Source organism: Neovison vison, chromosome 11 (assembly GCF_020171115.1).
Source record: "Neovison vison isolate M4711 chromosome 11, ASM_NN_V1, whole genome shotgun sequence".
NCBI lineage: Eukaryota > Metazoa > Chordata > Mammalia > Carnivora > Mustelidae > Neogale > Neogale vison.
Genome location: NC_058101.1, coordinates 95,201,669 through 95,216,285, shown reverse-complemented (window position 1 = coordinate 95,216,285; position 14,617 = coordinate 95,201,669). Strand labels below are relative to the sequence as shown.

At 40.7% G+C, this 14,617-nt stretch overlaps 1 protein-coding gene across 7 annotated transcripts in view; it reads left to right on the top strand.

Moving 5' to 3' along the window:
- The window catches only part of UGT8 (UDP glycosyltransferase 8), a 133,248-nt gene that overhangs the window by 35,755 nt on the left and 82,876 nt on the right, over positions 1-14,617 (top strand). For 4 of the 7 annotated variants that reach the window (XM_044224148.1, XM_044224147.1, XM_044224146.1 and 1 more), the window contains one exon: positions 10,391-10,523. The exons of 2 other annotated variants lie outside the window; for them this stretch is intronic. The gene's annotated coding sequence lies outside the window, so the exon portion shown is untranslated. The remainder of the gene's footprint in view (positions 1-10,390; positions 10,524-14,617) is intronic. One more of the 7 variants, XM_044224150.1, reaches the window with a different exon arrangement.

Below are 14,617 nucleotides of genomic sequence, written 5' to 3'. Positions count from 1 at the left end.
GTTTAAAAAATACCTTATCTTGAACTTCTGACTATAAAACATGCATCTTTGAAATACCATTGTAGGGAAATAGCCAGATGTTTCAGAAGCCCAGCTCACTAAGCCGAGAATTTCCAGAACTTGATGTTAACACAGTAGGGTAATGCCCTGCATTAGCTAACGGCAGCACCTGTGCGACAACAAAATACTCCTTCATTCCACTTCGAGAGTCTGCAGAAGTGCATACAAGGATGTTGTTTCCCAGAAATGACAGTAAAATTGAGTTTGTAAAGAAGAGTGGTTGTTGAGCAGTCTATTCACTTCCATCGTGCCTAAGTAACTGTTTGAATTTCAGTAGCAACAGCCTAGAAGGCCAGTACCGGCTTCAGTTAGAGTCGGCCAGATCCGAGTTCACCGTCAAGGGTTATTAGCCAGTCTAGGAAAAATGGATGGAAATGGATGTTTCCCCCTATGTAGTGTAGCTAGGACTTTCTTAGGAAGTGGGAAGTTTTCCCAAAGATCTGATGACTTACAAAGTGCCAGAGACTTCAAAAAGTTTCTCTTATATATTATCTCGTTTACTCTTTACAGCTCTGAAAAGTAGGTCTTTTATTGACACTTTCCAAGTTGGGAAATGAGGCATTGATAAGTTATGCGATATACTTCAGTTCACACGCCCCTAGAAGTGGCAGTACCAGAGTGAAATTCCAAAGTTCTAAGGTTGCTGCATGAGCCTGTTCACATAAAGGGAGGCATGTTAGCAGGCAGAGCAAATAGCAAAATCAGTTCTGACCACACACTATGCTGATACAAGAGCCAGTGGAAGATTGTAGCTTTCCTGTGCAGAGGGGAGTTTCCTCTGTGAAACTACCAGAAAGTGGGTGTGAAGACAGGTGGAATGCTTCAACGAAATAACTTGAGAGGAGGGGATTAATGAGAAAAGAGGAAGCAAGAAAGAATTTTCTATTCTTTGAGGAGTGTAAGCCTCTCATTAACTTTATATACACTGTGTTAGTGCTGACATGGTGCAGAAAAAATACTTCAGCAACACATTTTTAAAAAATTTTATTTATTTATTTTTGACACACAGAGCAAGCACAAGATTGGGGAGCTGTAGGTAGAGGGAGAAGGAGAAGCAGGCCCCTGCCAAGCGGAGAGCCTGATGTAGGGCTTGATCCCAAGACCCTGGAATTGTGACCTGAGCTGAAGGCAGCCACTTAACCAACTGAACCACCTGCTGACCCCTGAGCAATAAATTTTAATATTATCTAATATTCATGGGGGCAATCCACTCCGTATCTCATTACCATTTCAAGGGTCTTAAAAATAAACATTTGTTGTAATTAAGCTACAATTATTACATTCCTATTGTTCAGTTATAAGGACAGAATTCAAGTCAGGATTAATTCTAATATTTTAAAATTTTAGTTATTTATATATGTATGTATTTATTTATTTATGAGAGAGTGTGATCTCATGCCCAGGAGCTGAGCAGGGGAGAGGTAGAGGGGGAAGGGGAGGGAGAGATTCCCAAGCAGACTTAGCCCTGAGTGGGCAGCCCACCTGGGGCTCGATCCCACAACCCTTGAGATCAAGACCTGATCCGAAACCAAGAGTCTGACGCTCAACCAACAGAGCCATTCAGGCCCCCCTAATTCTAAGATATTTTACAGAAACGCGTATTCACAATTTACAGCAACCATAATTTAATAAGTTATTTCTATTTTCTCTAAAAATGATCACAACTGGACAAATGCTTACAACCGAAGTGCCTCAGTTTTTTCATCTATAATATAAGGGAGTGAAAAATAATTCTGAAATCTGGCTGATGAAAATAAATTGGGAGCTTTTATTTTTAGTAAGAAAAAATTTTGACTAGTTTTAGATTTACAGAAAACTTGATAATATAGTACAGTAAGGCCCCACATTCATTTCTGCTTACTAACATCTCACATTAATATGGTGCATTTGTTATAATTAATGAACCAATACTAATATATGATTATTAGCTATCCATATTTTATTCAGGTTTTCTTACTTTTTATAAAATATTCTTTTTCTCTCCAGAATCCCACTCAGAATACATCGTATTTGGTCATCATGTCCTTAGGCTCTTTTCTCCTGTCATAAGATTTTTAGACTTTATCTTTCATGACTTTCAAGTTTAGCTTCAAGAACTAGTGGCCGGATATTTTGTAATGTCCCCCTACTGGAGGTTATTAGCTGATGCTTTTTTCATAATTAGACTGGAGTTATGAGTTTAGGGGAGAAAGACGGGGGGTTTTCTAAAATATACATTTTTGTATTTGTTTTTAATTTGGTAGATATGGGGTGGGACCTGAGAATTTAAAATTTTACAAAATCTCAGGGTTCAGTCATTGATTACATTGTCTCTTCTGATGGTGCTATTTGCTTTGTCTACTAACAACCTGACAATGAGTTAAGGATTAAGATTTGAGGATCTAGTCTTAAATCTGGAAATTTCTTACTTATTATTTCTTGTTTCTTTGATATTCCCTCCTTCTCTTCGGAAACTCCAGTTACATGTACTATTGAGTAAATACATTCTTCAGATCTCTTAACTTTAGTGAGAGAGAGAGAGAGAGAGAGAGAGAGTGTGTGTGTGTGTGTGTGTGTGTATGTGTTTCTCTCCTAAATCCTGAGGTGATTTCTTAGAACAATCTTAAGATTTACTAAAATATGTATTTATTCCATAGAATGGATTTTTAAGGTTTCCATTTTCTTCATGTTTCAATTTTTCTTGATAGGTTTTTGCTTTACTAATTCGAGGGAATTTTTTATTTTGACTTCAATAGATTTATGCCTTCATTAAGTACATTTTAAGCCTTTGTCAAATAATTCCATAAGATTAATTTTATTTACAAAGAATTCAGGGTTGGAGCCCTATGATTTTTGTTTGTTTGCTTTCCTTAACATTAGAGTTCTTCATGTGTCTGAACTTTAGTATACACTTTAACTGGAAAGGGATTTTTTCTGTTGGTCTGCCTCTTTTGCCTAAATTTCGGTGTCTGTAATTGCTTTCACCTGGCACTCTTGGGCCACCAATCCAGAACCAAGTTTAAAAACAGCATTTTCTTCCATTATAATGAATACTGTTTTTCTGAAAATAAATAAATTGGGAAAAAAAAAAAAACAACCCAGCATTTCAAGCTCCTGTGGTGGGTAGATACTGGGGATATCAAAGGTCCAGCCACTACTGTCAGCTAGCAACTTGATTTGATTCCTAGTTTTGAGTTTTCAAACATCCATATAGCCACTGTTTTCTGTATAGCAAGGTTTACAGCCTTTTTATTCAGACTGTGTTGACATGTGTGGGAGTGTGGGAGTCTTGGCCCAGCCCGTGGTTTCAAGGCATGAACCGGGCTTTATCGTCTTCCTGTACAGAGTACTGAATTAGTTACCTATTGCTGTATAACACATTGTCACAAACTTGGTAGGTTAAAACAACACACTCTTATCTCACCGTTTTGGGGGTAAGAAATCGGAGCAGGAGTTGGCTGGGTTCTGTGACTAGGGGTTTCTCAAAGCTACAGTCAAGGTGTTGGTCCCGCTGTCCTCGGACTGGCAAGAACATACTTTAAAGCTCATTCAGTTGCTGGCAGAATTCATTTCCCTGCAGCTATATGACTGAGGTCCTCAAATCCTGGAGGGCTTTTGGTTTGAAGCCACTCTAGGTCCTAGAAGGAGCCCATAGTTCTTTGCCATGAGCACTTCCCCATCATGGCTGCTTATCTATCTCATCAAGCCTGCAAGGAGAGGCTCTCTCTTTAGGAAGGGTCCAGTTCTGTTTTAAGGGCTTGCACACGATACTTTTAAAAGAGTCATACCTATCCAGGATAATCTCCCTTTTGATTAACTCAACATCATCAGATTTGGGGCCTTCACATAGGAAATATCCCTTTATCTTTGCCATATTTTATTGGCTAGAAGCGAGACAAAGTCTTAACCCCACACAAAGGGAGGGAATTATAGAAAGCATGAAGCCAGGAGGTGAGACTCTTGGGGTTACCTTGGGATCTGTCTGCTTCAAGCACTTTTAATCCCAAGACCACCATCTGTGTCCGGTCCCAGAAGTGACAGCCCTTACCCCAGCTTGGCAGCCTGCTTTGCGTTTCTGTTCTCTTTCTAGTTCAGGAGGATGATTATCTTGTTTCTTAATTCCATATTTTATGAGGCATTAATTTTTATTTGAAATTGAGAGGTTATGTAAAAGCATAAACTTAAAAAAGCCATTTTACTCTGTCCATGTTTTATAAAAATTTCTACTTGATCAGGGTCAGAACAGGTATCTGAAGTTCTAGATAACGTTTTCATGGTAAGGAAGAATTTAACCAAATGGTTTTGTGAAGAAGCTCTGATAGGATTATTTATGGTAGGAAAAGAAAGGGAATTCATAAATATAACTAGGTGTACCTAGTCATCACATTTTAAAAACAAAAAAGTAGTTTGTGTCTGTTTTACAGTAAGAACCTTAACTTCTAGTGATACCCCGGAAAGAGCCACACAATCTTGATTATCTTCACATTATAGAAATATGCTCGCACTGAAGTAGGATTTTTCCCTACCGGGGTGCCCTTTTTATGGGATATTCCTTCAGAGAGTTTATTTACTACAGCATAGTTCTTTGATACCCAAAGGGAAGGGAAGCAATGAATGGAAAACAAGACAGGAATAGAGATACTCAAAATGGAATTCCAACTATAAAGTAAAACACACACAGGTAACATAAGTCTGAACACTAGGACCAAAGTCCTTGTATTTACTGTTTCACGTTGATACAGAAATCTACTTTCTTGGCAGACCTCGGGACAGTCAGGCTTAGAACTAGCACTTATGGACAAGCATATATACTTAACAGTGTTATCTGCCAGCTGGTGTGTGGCCTGAGAAAGTGAGTTTTGAAGTACTATGATTCCAAGATAACCACATGAAATGAGTCATACATAACTGCTTACACCAGTCTGCCAAAGCAAGTCCCTTATTTCTTGTTTGAAAACAATACAATTCGTTCTTGATGTTAAAAGGCAGAGGGTTTAGTTCTAAAAAAATATAAAAAAATACAGTTTCTGGGTGTCCTCTTTAACCTTCCCAGTAAATGCAAATTGACAATGCAGATAATTCATGTTTACTTTGGGAAGCACATAGACCGTGATACCAGGGTGATGTAATATTAGTTAGGAAGTTTTGATATTTTAGAATTATATTCAATGGCTCTGAGTACTGCTATAGAAGAGTGGTAATAAAAAGATATGGATGTAGATTAGCATCTATAAAAGTGTAAAGCAGATATGGTAAACATGACCACATTCACCTAGTGCTAGAATTATTAGAACTGGTTGGTACTGCTTGGAGCTTGCAGTGTATTTAGGTCAAATAAATTATGGTGCTATAATTGCAATATATAATAAAACTCTTCATTACAAGGAAGCATTACAGACTAAATATAGAAAGGCTGCAATAAGAAACACCTGCAAAATGGGTGGGAAAGGAAGTGGTCATGGACACAGCCTTAATTACCTTCAATGTTATGTAGGACCACCTTCCTCTCCTTTAAAATCTTGGCTGGTGTCACTGAAACTCAATATAGAGCTACATAGGAATCCAGTATAGCAAACTTTCCAATTCTGAAAGGCTAAAGGCCATAAGATTGCTACTCCCATAAGTTTCCTACAACTAACTCAGAACAGGGTTCATCATGAAGTTTTGGAAATTATTTTAAAAGATTTAACTAGGGGCGCCTGGGTGGCTTAGTGGGTTAAGCCTCTGCCTTCGGCTCGGGTCATGATCTCAGGGTCCTGGGATCGAGCCCTGCATTGGGCTCTCTGCTCAGCAGGGAGCCTGCTTTCCCCTCTCTCTCTGCCTGCCTCTCTGCCTACTTGTGATCTCTGTCAAATAAATAAAATCTTTAAAAAAAAATAAAAGATTTAACTAATAGGGTACTAGATTAGAGAGCAAAGTTTCATTGAGGACATTATCTAAGCATGAAAATAAATATTGCTTTAAAGGAACATATAGAATAAGCTAGTATCTACTGTCATATAATCAAAATTATTAAGAGTATAAGCTTTTTTGGCTTGCCTTTTATATGAGATCTTCTTTTATACAGTTACAGAAAATCTTTTGATGAGAATCTGGAAGTTGTCAGGTGCTCTAGCTATCTCCATCATTTTCACAGTTCCAGAAATCCCTCTTCATTCCTCTGATCCTTCTTTTCTGTTACAGTTGGATCCATAGATTAATTTTCTAGCATTGTCTATGATGCATAGTAAAACTGAATTAGGAAAAAATTACTTTGCACATTTTAAAAATTAAGAAAAAAATGAAATATATCTGTGCATATAAAAACATGGGGTATGGCACATTTGTATATAGTGTATAATTGAAACTGAATGCAAGATGTTTGGAAGATAATAAGAGATGAAGAAAAAGGAAAAAGGAAGGAACAAAAAGGGAAAGGTGAAGATGCGACGGTGTGACTGTTTTTATCTTAGGGACTTTGTGCATGATCTTCATATTGTTTTTTTTTTTTTTTTTTAAAGATTTTATTTATTTGTCAGAGAGAGAGAGAGCGAGAGCGAGCACAGGCAGACAGAATGGCAGGCAGAGGCGGATGTGGGACTCAATCCCAGGACCTGGGATCATGACCTGAGCCGAAGGCAGCCGCTTAACCAACTGAGCCACCCAGGTGTCCCAGATCTTCATACTGTTTGCTCTCGGGTTTAGTGTTCTTATAAATACAGCAAATCAGAGTCCACAGGAAACAGGAATTAAAATAATGGCAAAGATTTAAGAATTGGATACACAGAAAATTACACCCCTTTTATCATGAAGCATCTTTGTCCTATGGCATGCATATTGAGCAGTTGTTTTGGGGTATAAGACGAGACAGAGCAAGATAGGCTGGGTTCATTATGTGCTTCTTGAATTTTGAGAGTTGTCCAAACGGCCAGGTTGCATTTATGTACTTCAACTTTTTCTCTGACCAAAATTTATACTGTACTAGGAGATTTAATCTGAATAGTCTAGTAATTTAGGGCATCATCTTTGACTCAAACAGACTTCACTTCCCAGTTTTGTTACTTTCCACCTTGATCTTGAATAAGTTTCATTCTCCAACTCTCTGCTACTTCACCTTCAAAAGGGAAAATAATAATAGTACCTACCTCCAGATTTTTTATGAGGACTAAATGAGATCATTCTTGTTAACTACTTAGCACTGTACCTGGAATACACTTTAAAAACTCAAGTAGAAGGAATAAAAATCATTATTGTTATTATGGGGGGGGCAGCATCAAATTAGAGCTAATGAGTCTTTGTATATACACAGCTCCAAAAAAACCACAATCCTATTTCAAGGCGTCTTAGCAGAATTCAAAGTCTTGTTTGTGAAGTCAGTGATGTTTTAAGTCATATGGTACTCCACTGGCATATATTAGAATATTTGGGAATGTTAGCAAAGGGGTGTTAGAATGTACACCCACCCATATTTCTTCCATGATTGAATCTAAATCCATTCTGCTGTACTTTATATTATACGGTCTACATTACAGGATCAACTGATAACAAAATCGTGTCATTTATAACTGATTGAAGTTGAACTCTAGAAAGTTTGGTACCAGAGCTTATGGTTAATAATAACCAGGCTAAGCTAGTATCTCTCATAGGTTACTATTTATTAAAAAAAAAAAAAATCATATAGGCCCAACTGGCTAAACATCCAGAACAAGCTTTTTTTAAAAAATTAACAGTTGAGTATACTGATCCACATGCTTATAGAAAAAATGAGGAATTTTACTATCATACTTCACATTGGCTAGAAGTTCCTTACTATAGATAATGCTGTCCAATTCAGCATTTTATATACAAAAATGATAGGGAGAGCTTTGTGTGTATCTGAATGGAAACTTGGAGGATGAATTAAATACGGGAAATACGCGTTAAAGAGAAGTAGCAAGTACTTTCATTATTTATCTGTTCATTCAGCCAATAATATTAAGTGCCACGTGCAGGTAGATTTTTTTAAAAAGGAGATTCTCACCAATTTTTTTTTTATAATTATAAGCTCCAAAAATGCAATTCAAGTATTTATACAATGATTGAATTAACTTGTTTTAAGCTATAGAATGTCCTGTGAGTGCAGACCTGTGAGAAATTCAATAATCATTAGATAAAGACTATAGAAGGCACTACAGAGACCCCAAAAACAATACACAGGGACGTATCCACATACAGTATAATAATACATTTTCCTTCCAAAAGTCTGACAAAAATACCACATTATGGTCAGTTCATATATTTTTATTAAGCAAAGGAATGTGACACAAATTTTAAAAAGGTTTTTCATAAAGAGTAAAGTTTCTGCTTTTTTTTTTTTTAAGATTTTATTTACTTATTTGACAGGGGGAGAGAGATCACAAGAAGGCAGAGAGGGAGGTGGGGGGGGGGAGCAGGCTCCCTGCTGAGCAGAGAGCCCTATGTGGGGCTTGATCCCAGGACCCTGAGATCATGACCTGAGCCAAAGGCAGATGCTTAACCCACTGAGCCATGGAGGCCCCCCTCTGCTTAATTTCTAATGATTTTTTTTTTAACCAAGAGTTTACATGTATTATCAAAACAGTAGCTTGCAATTGCAAGAACAGTTGCTTGAAGCTTGACCCTTGAGAGAAAAGAATTTTTAAGTTCTCTTGGGTCAGATCATTCATTATCTGTTATGTTTAATGTTTATTATCTTTACATTTTCTTTTAATGCAAGTTAAATGAAAAGTAAATACACGGGATGGTAATCTTTTGCCAGGTACAAAGACCGAGAATATACTCCTAGTGTTTTTTCACAGTATTTCAAATTTCTAATCTGCAAAGAAGGAAAGTGTGTTCCTTTTTGAATTCGGCATTTGAAACTCACTACATCAGTGAACATTCTTTAGCACGTGGACTTTAGATCCTGGACTTACTAAATATAGGAGCATTAATGAGAACAATGGTGTACATTAGTGTTTTTTTCCATTTATCATTAAGTTATAACATATACAAGAAAACATAATTTCCAGTTTCTTATCTAAGTGCAGTGCCCCAACCCATTCCCGAAATTCAGTTCGGAGCAATTAAAGAATGGCCTGACTTGGCATTTTTTTTTTTTTTTTTTTTGATTTCCAGTGTTTCAGCGTATAACGTTTGTGCGCACTGGAAACATTTTAGCTTCTGGAGTTTTATGTCCCACAAGATTTCGCTCTTCTGAAAGTCGTAACAAACAATTCTGGTCACCTCATCTATGCATTTATTGAATACAGTGCCTATGGGGCTTAGAGAAAATCCAAACAACACTATTAGGTTTTCCTGGTTCCCAGGAAGCTCACAATCTACCCTCAGACTCTTAAAGGCGCTTGGCCTCTCAGGTCGGAGGCGCCACAAGAAGGCTGCTCCAGCAGGCCTGGGTACGCAAAGTTGCTTCCTGGCCGGAACGCCAACTTGGCAAGGATCTGCTGCTGGCAGACACAGATTAGTAAGGATAAAGTCGCCACAGACTCAACCAGGCAAAGCATAAATGGCCCTTTCAGCATGAGCCTGCGAGAAGGGATGTTACGGAGCCCAGCAACCCAAATTACTTTTTCTGGGATCACCAAACTCGAGTTTTTTGTGGTTGTTTGTTTTGTTTTAACGCTTTCGGATTCATGAGGCAGGTGCCTCACCACCTAAGCCTCCCACCTCGCTTTTTTTCACGTTAACTCCTCTACCTCCTTGCCCAAGTTCAACTTTTTAATGGGCTTTAGAGGAGCGCGTAAGGCGGTGAGGCTGGGAAGGTGAGAGAAAGCGCGCTACCACCACATCGATTTCCACTGCAATAGCGTGATGGCGGTGGGGGGGGGGAGGCGGGCACGGGGACCAAAGGGGTGGTGGCAGAAAGGGCACAGGGCACGCCTCGCAGGGGGAACAGGGGGCGGGGCCACGTGCCAGTCCCAGGGTTCCCAGCTCGGGTGCGACCTGCGGGCTCCTGAGCGTCCCAGCCTGCCAGCCGACCGCCGCTCGCCGGGCGAGCATCCTTGTCCCAGGACCTGCCCCCTCGACCAGCCCGCGAGCGCGTCGCACGAAGGCGCGTCCGCATCCATGCCCCAGACTGGGGAGCAGAAGGCGTTCACAGACCCGGGCGTGTGATGTGAGGCTGAGCGCGTGGCATCCGCGTCTTGCCCGGCTGAGCCGGACGCGGGAGGAGAGGGGCGCGCTCCAGCTTTTCTAGCGGTGCGCTGGGCGGGGCGCGGCTTGGGGGGGCCCGGCCACCCGCGGGAAGCAGCGGACGAGCAGGCGCGCTGCGGACCCGAGGGAGGGCACCGTTAAAGCTTTGCCATCAATTGTGAGCCCAGTGAGTCCGTCCTAAGCTAACACACTAACTCTACAGCTTCCCTCACGCCCCCAAGCCACCGAAGGCGGCGACACCTGATCCAGCGCACAAGCACGGGTCCCTTCTGTCCCCGGATTCAATTACGCGGCAGAGACACATTCAAACTCACGCGCAGCAGCCCAGAGCTGAGGTAAGTAGAGGGACCGCGCCGTTCCAGTGGGCGGAAGGGGGGCGGGCTGGGAGGAGGAGATGGGCGTTGTTTGCTCCCGAAGGTGAGCGCTGGGCGAATGGCTGCGATCCAGGGGCGGGGGGCTGGGATCGGAAAGGACAGATGGGGTTGGGCTGAGAGCGACAGAGGGAGTGGGGGTGGGGGTTAAGGAGAAAGGTTAATAAGGTTGAGGGGCCGTGAAGGAGGTCTTTAGCTCCCGTACTTCCTTCTCCCATATGGCACCCTTTTGAGGGTCTACTTGAGTTCATGCGGGTTGAACTCGAGAGGGGAGGGGATAACCTGGCGCGGATCTGGCGGAGGGCCTTGCACTTGACCCTGGAGGGATGGGCATCAGGGAGCTCCAAGGCCGGTGCCGGCTGCCTGCAGGGATGGGGGACCAGGAAGTTTCGGACCTCTCTTAACAGTCTTCTACTTCGTCCTCTCTCTAAAGGGGAACTGGGTGTGTTGGGGGTGGGGAATGTCTCGGGGTTGCGCGCGCGCGCCTGCACACACACACACACACACACACACACGCACACTCTGTCTCTGTCTCTCTCTTGCACTCTCTTGGGACCCTTGTTTCACTCTCTTGGGACCCTTGAGCATCTGCCGGAGCCCATATGCCCGCGTGACCCCCCCCCCCGGAATGTATAGTGGTGGCGGGGTCGCTCGCGGGTTCACACGCGGTTGAGAGAATCATGCGGCGTGCCCTTGCGTTAGAGAAGCTCCTACGGGCTGCCGAGGTTAGAGAGGAGTTGCGAGAAGGACGTGCTGCAGGAAGTAGGGCGCCTTCCACGGGTTGGAGGAGCGGCGAGGGAGCCTGGGATGCGTGATTTGGGGTTGTAGGAGGCGAACCGCATCGGAAGGCGCAAGTATGTGCAGTGCGACGGGGCAAAAGAACAGGCAGAGGTGGGGAGGGGGGTACCCAAACGTACGTGGAAGATCGCTGGTTCAATTTTGCGTTGATAAAGTTGAGTGCGGTGAATGTACTACTCTGCAGCGCTTCCTTAGGGAAGGAACCGCTTCTGTACCTGTACTGCTGGTTGCCGTCACCTTAAAGCATCACGGGGCGCTGGGGTGGGGAAGAAGGTGGGCCAACTTCTGAGAGTTCCGCAGACTAACTCACTGGAACGCTAGATCGTGTTAGTAGCGATTCTTAAGGAGAGGGCGTATCACTAGAGGACGGGTGGTGGGCGGTGTTCTCAAGCAGGAGTGACCCGGAGTCACTCCTATTATGAGTCAGTGTCAGTAATAGAGATAGCCTTTTATTCCAGGTGGGTTCCACGCAGAAACAAACAAAGGAACAGACACACACACACACACACACACACTACTCTAGAAACAATCCCCTCAGGCTGTCACCTTGGATATTGAGTTTTTCAAGATTAATAGCCTAAAGGTGTGGTTCTTTGGCTATATATGCCAGGTGTGCTGCGGGTTCTTCTGATAATTTCATGTTTCAAAAAAGTTCTCCACTCAGAATTTCTGTGCTTTTATATCTCTAGGGGGAAGAAATGACTGCCGTTTGAAGGAAGGATAGAAAGTCCTTTTTAATTGGTATTCTGCTCATACTAGGATTAATCACACTTTATTCTCTGGAGATTCTTAAATTAATTGAAGAGTTATGCACTCCAGTGTTATATGATAAGGGATTCCAGAATTTGTTAACTAAGCTAAATCATAAATCACTATTTTTTTTTTTTTCAGTGCCAGAGGGTGAAACTGTGGATTTAGTTTTCGTCTGTAAAAACTATCTCTTGATGGTTAGTTTGAGGTTTTGCTTTAGGAATGTAACTCGGTTCATCAAATATTCTAGATAATTCCAAAGGGAAATACTCTAGTATTATTTGATTTGCTTGCCACCCAGAAGATGAAGGTGACAACTAGTGTGTGATTTAGTGAGGTAGGACTGTTCTAAAACTACAGTGAAGCATGATGCCTTGACATTTGGTAAAAGCTTAATAGCGTTTTAGTAGCTGGGCATAACTTAGGAGAAACAATACTTCTGATTTTTTCTGGGTAATACTACTATAGAGATTCAAACTCTTTAAATTTCCAGAACTTTGTGCATGTTGTATTAATACTTGGTGCACTTATTAGGATAAATAAACCAGTAAAATAGATAAAGATATTTATAACAAAATCTATTTCTTATAAAATCTTTTTGTAGAAAGAGTTTGACAGTTAACATTTAATTTAAATTACTTAAAACATTCATGATACCTTATCAGCTTAATTACCACTTCAATATGGATGACAAAGGAAGAAAATAACCACATTCCAGATTTGCAGACTCCTTTTCAAAGTCATTTATATATTTATTTATCAAATAATACTGAGTTGGTGCTGTTTAATTCAACTAGATTTTCAGAATATACCCGGAGAATAAGAACTCTTGATTGTTTTTGTGATATGTATTAATACTACACCTACTGATACTGATAATCTCTGGGTTGTTGCTTATTTACATAAGTGCATTTTCTCCTTAGCTGACCCCTCCTATGATCAACTAATTATTGAAACTTAAAAATTAAGCTATTAAATAATTTCTAAATCTTACACTCTTACTTGCTCCCCTGGATCTAAATTAAATTTTTTTATTGGTTTGTCTTTATGAGCATGAATTCATAAAGAATTGAATAGTGCTATTTGTTGAGGTGTATAGAGCTGTTTTTGTTTATAGTAAATGGTCTCAGTCTGCCCTGTTGAAATACTAGATTGGAGACAGAGTACTATTCTTTTTATGGTTTTTCTGGGTCCTCTTTTTGTTATCAGCTATCTCTGCTGCTGTCAGGCTGTGAGCGAGTCCTGCTGCTATGTTACCTGTTGTCTTTTCTTTCTGTGAAATGATGTGGGCAATTGCTCGAGTTTAAAGCCTGTGGGCTTTGTGTCAGGTACTTGGTGTTCTCATGCTTTATTTCTGGGCTGGATTGTAAGCTGTATGGCTGAGGTTCCCAATGGGACTAGTAGGATGGCCTCTGTATGTATGGTTTTAATGCCATTGTTTTATAGAATATTTTACAGAATATGACATTATTACAGAATAATCTGATATTACAGATTAATAATTACAGAATAATATTAATATTACAGAATATGAGATCTTTAGAAGGGTGTCTTAATTTCAGACAGTTCAGTCTTATGAAAAATCTTTGCTTTTCTGAGAAATTGCAGTAGCCCTTTAAAAAAAGTTTACTTTTCTTAGAGTAGGCCCAGATTGTCTTTGTTTAGGAATATGTGTCCAGTGATGTTTTCTATACCACTTTCAGCCTTTGAAACTAGCTAGCTAGATGGAATGTTGGTTAACATTTTCCTACTCTGGTGTAAAAGGTGTGATTTGATAATCTCGATCACCTATTGAAGTGAGGTCAATCATTTCAATACTATTTTGCAAACTCCCTGTGGAGGAGTTACATAATCAAATTAGTTTGAATAAATTAGTTTAATTTAGTTTTGGAGGACAGTAGTAGTAATCAACATCTTCCTAAACTAAAACATTTCACAAGCATTCCTTCTTTTATTCAGCAAATATTTATTAAAAGCATACTATGTTCTTGTGCTTTGGGGATGTACAGACACAGAAGACTGTGGAAGGGCTCTGGGTTTAAGAGGTTAGATAGATTGAAAACACACTAGTTTCAGTAAGTGCACTCACAGAACCTACAACATTATATTGCACTTACTGAAACTAGTGTATTTTCAATCTATCTAACCTCTTAAACCCGGAGCCTCATAGTGCATATAGGCACGGGCAGCGTCATGGGGGACTGTTTGACATCATAAGGAATATGGACCATTTTCTGTTCAGGTTTGTCTCAAAAAAGGAATGATAGGATGCAAAGATAGCTCTTAAAGCCATCTAGAAGGATGGATCTGAGGAATGTGAGACAGGAACGGCAGTTTACAAGGTACCAGAGTGATCTCATTGAGGACTTTGTACCGTAGTGGTAGCAGTGAGGAGAAAAGGTTTTGGTCACAGATGTTAAGGTAGGGGAATCTATAGGATCAGTGGTGTGACATACAAGGAGAGGCAGGTCAGAGGAGCAAGGGTGTTTCAGTTCAGTTGTGAAAGAGTA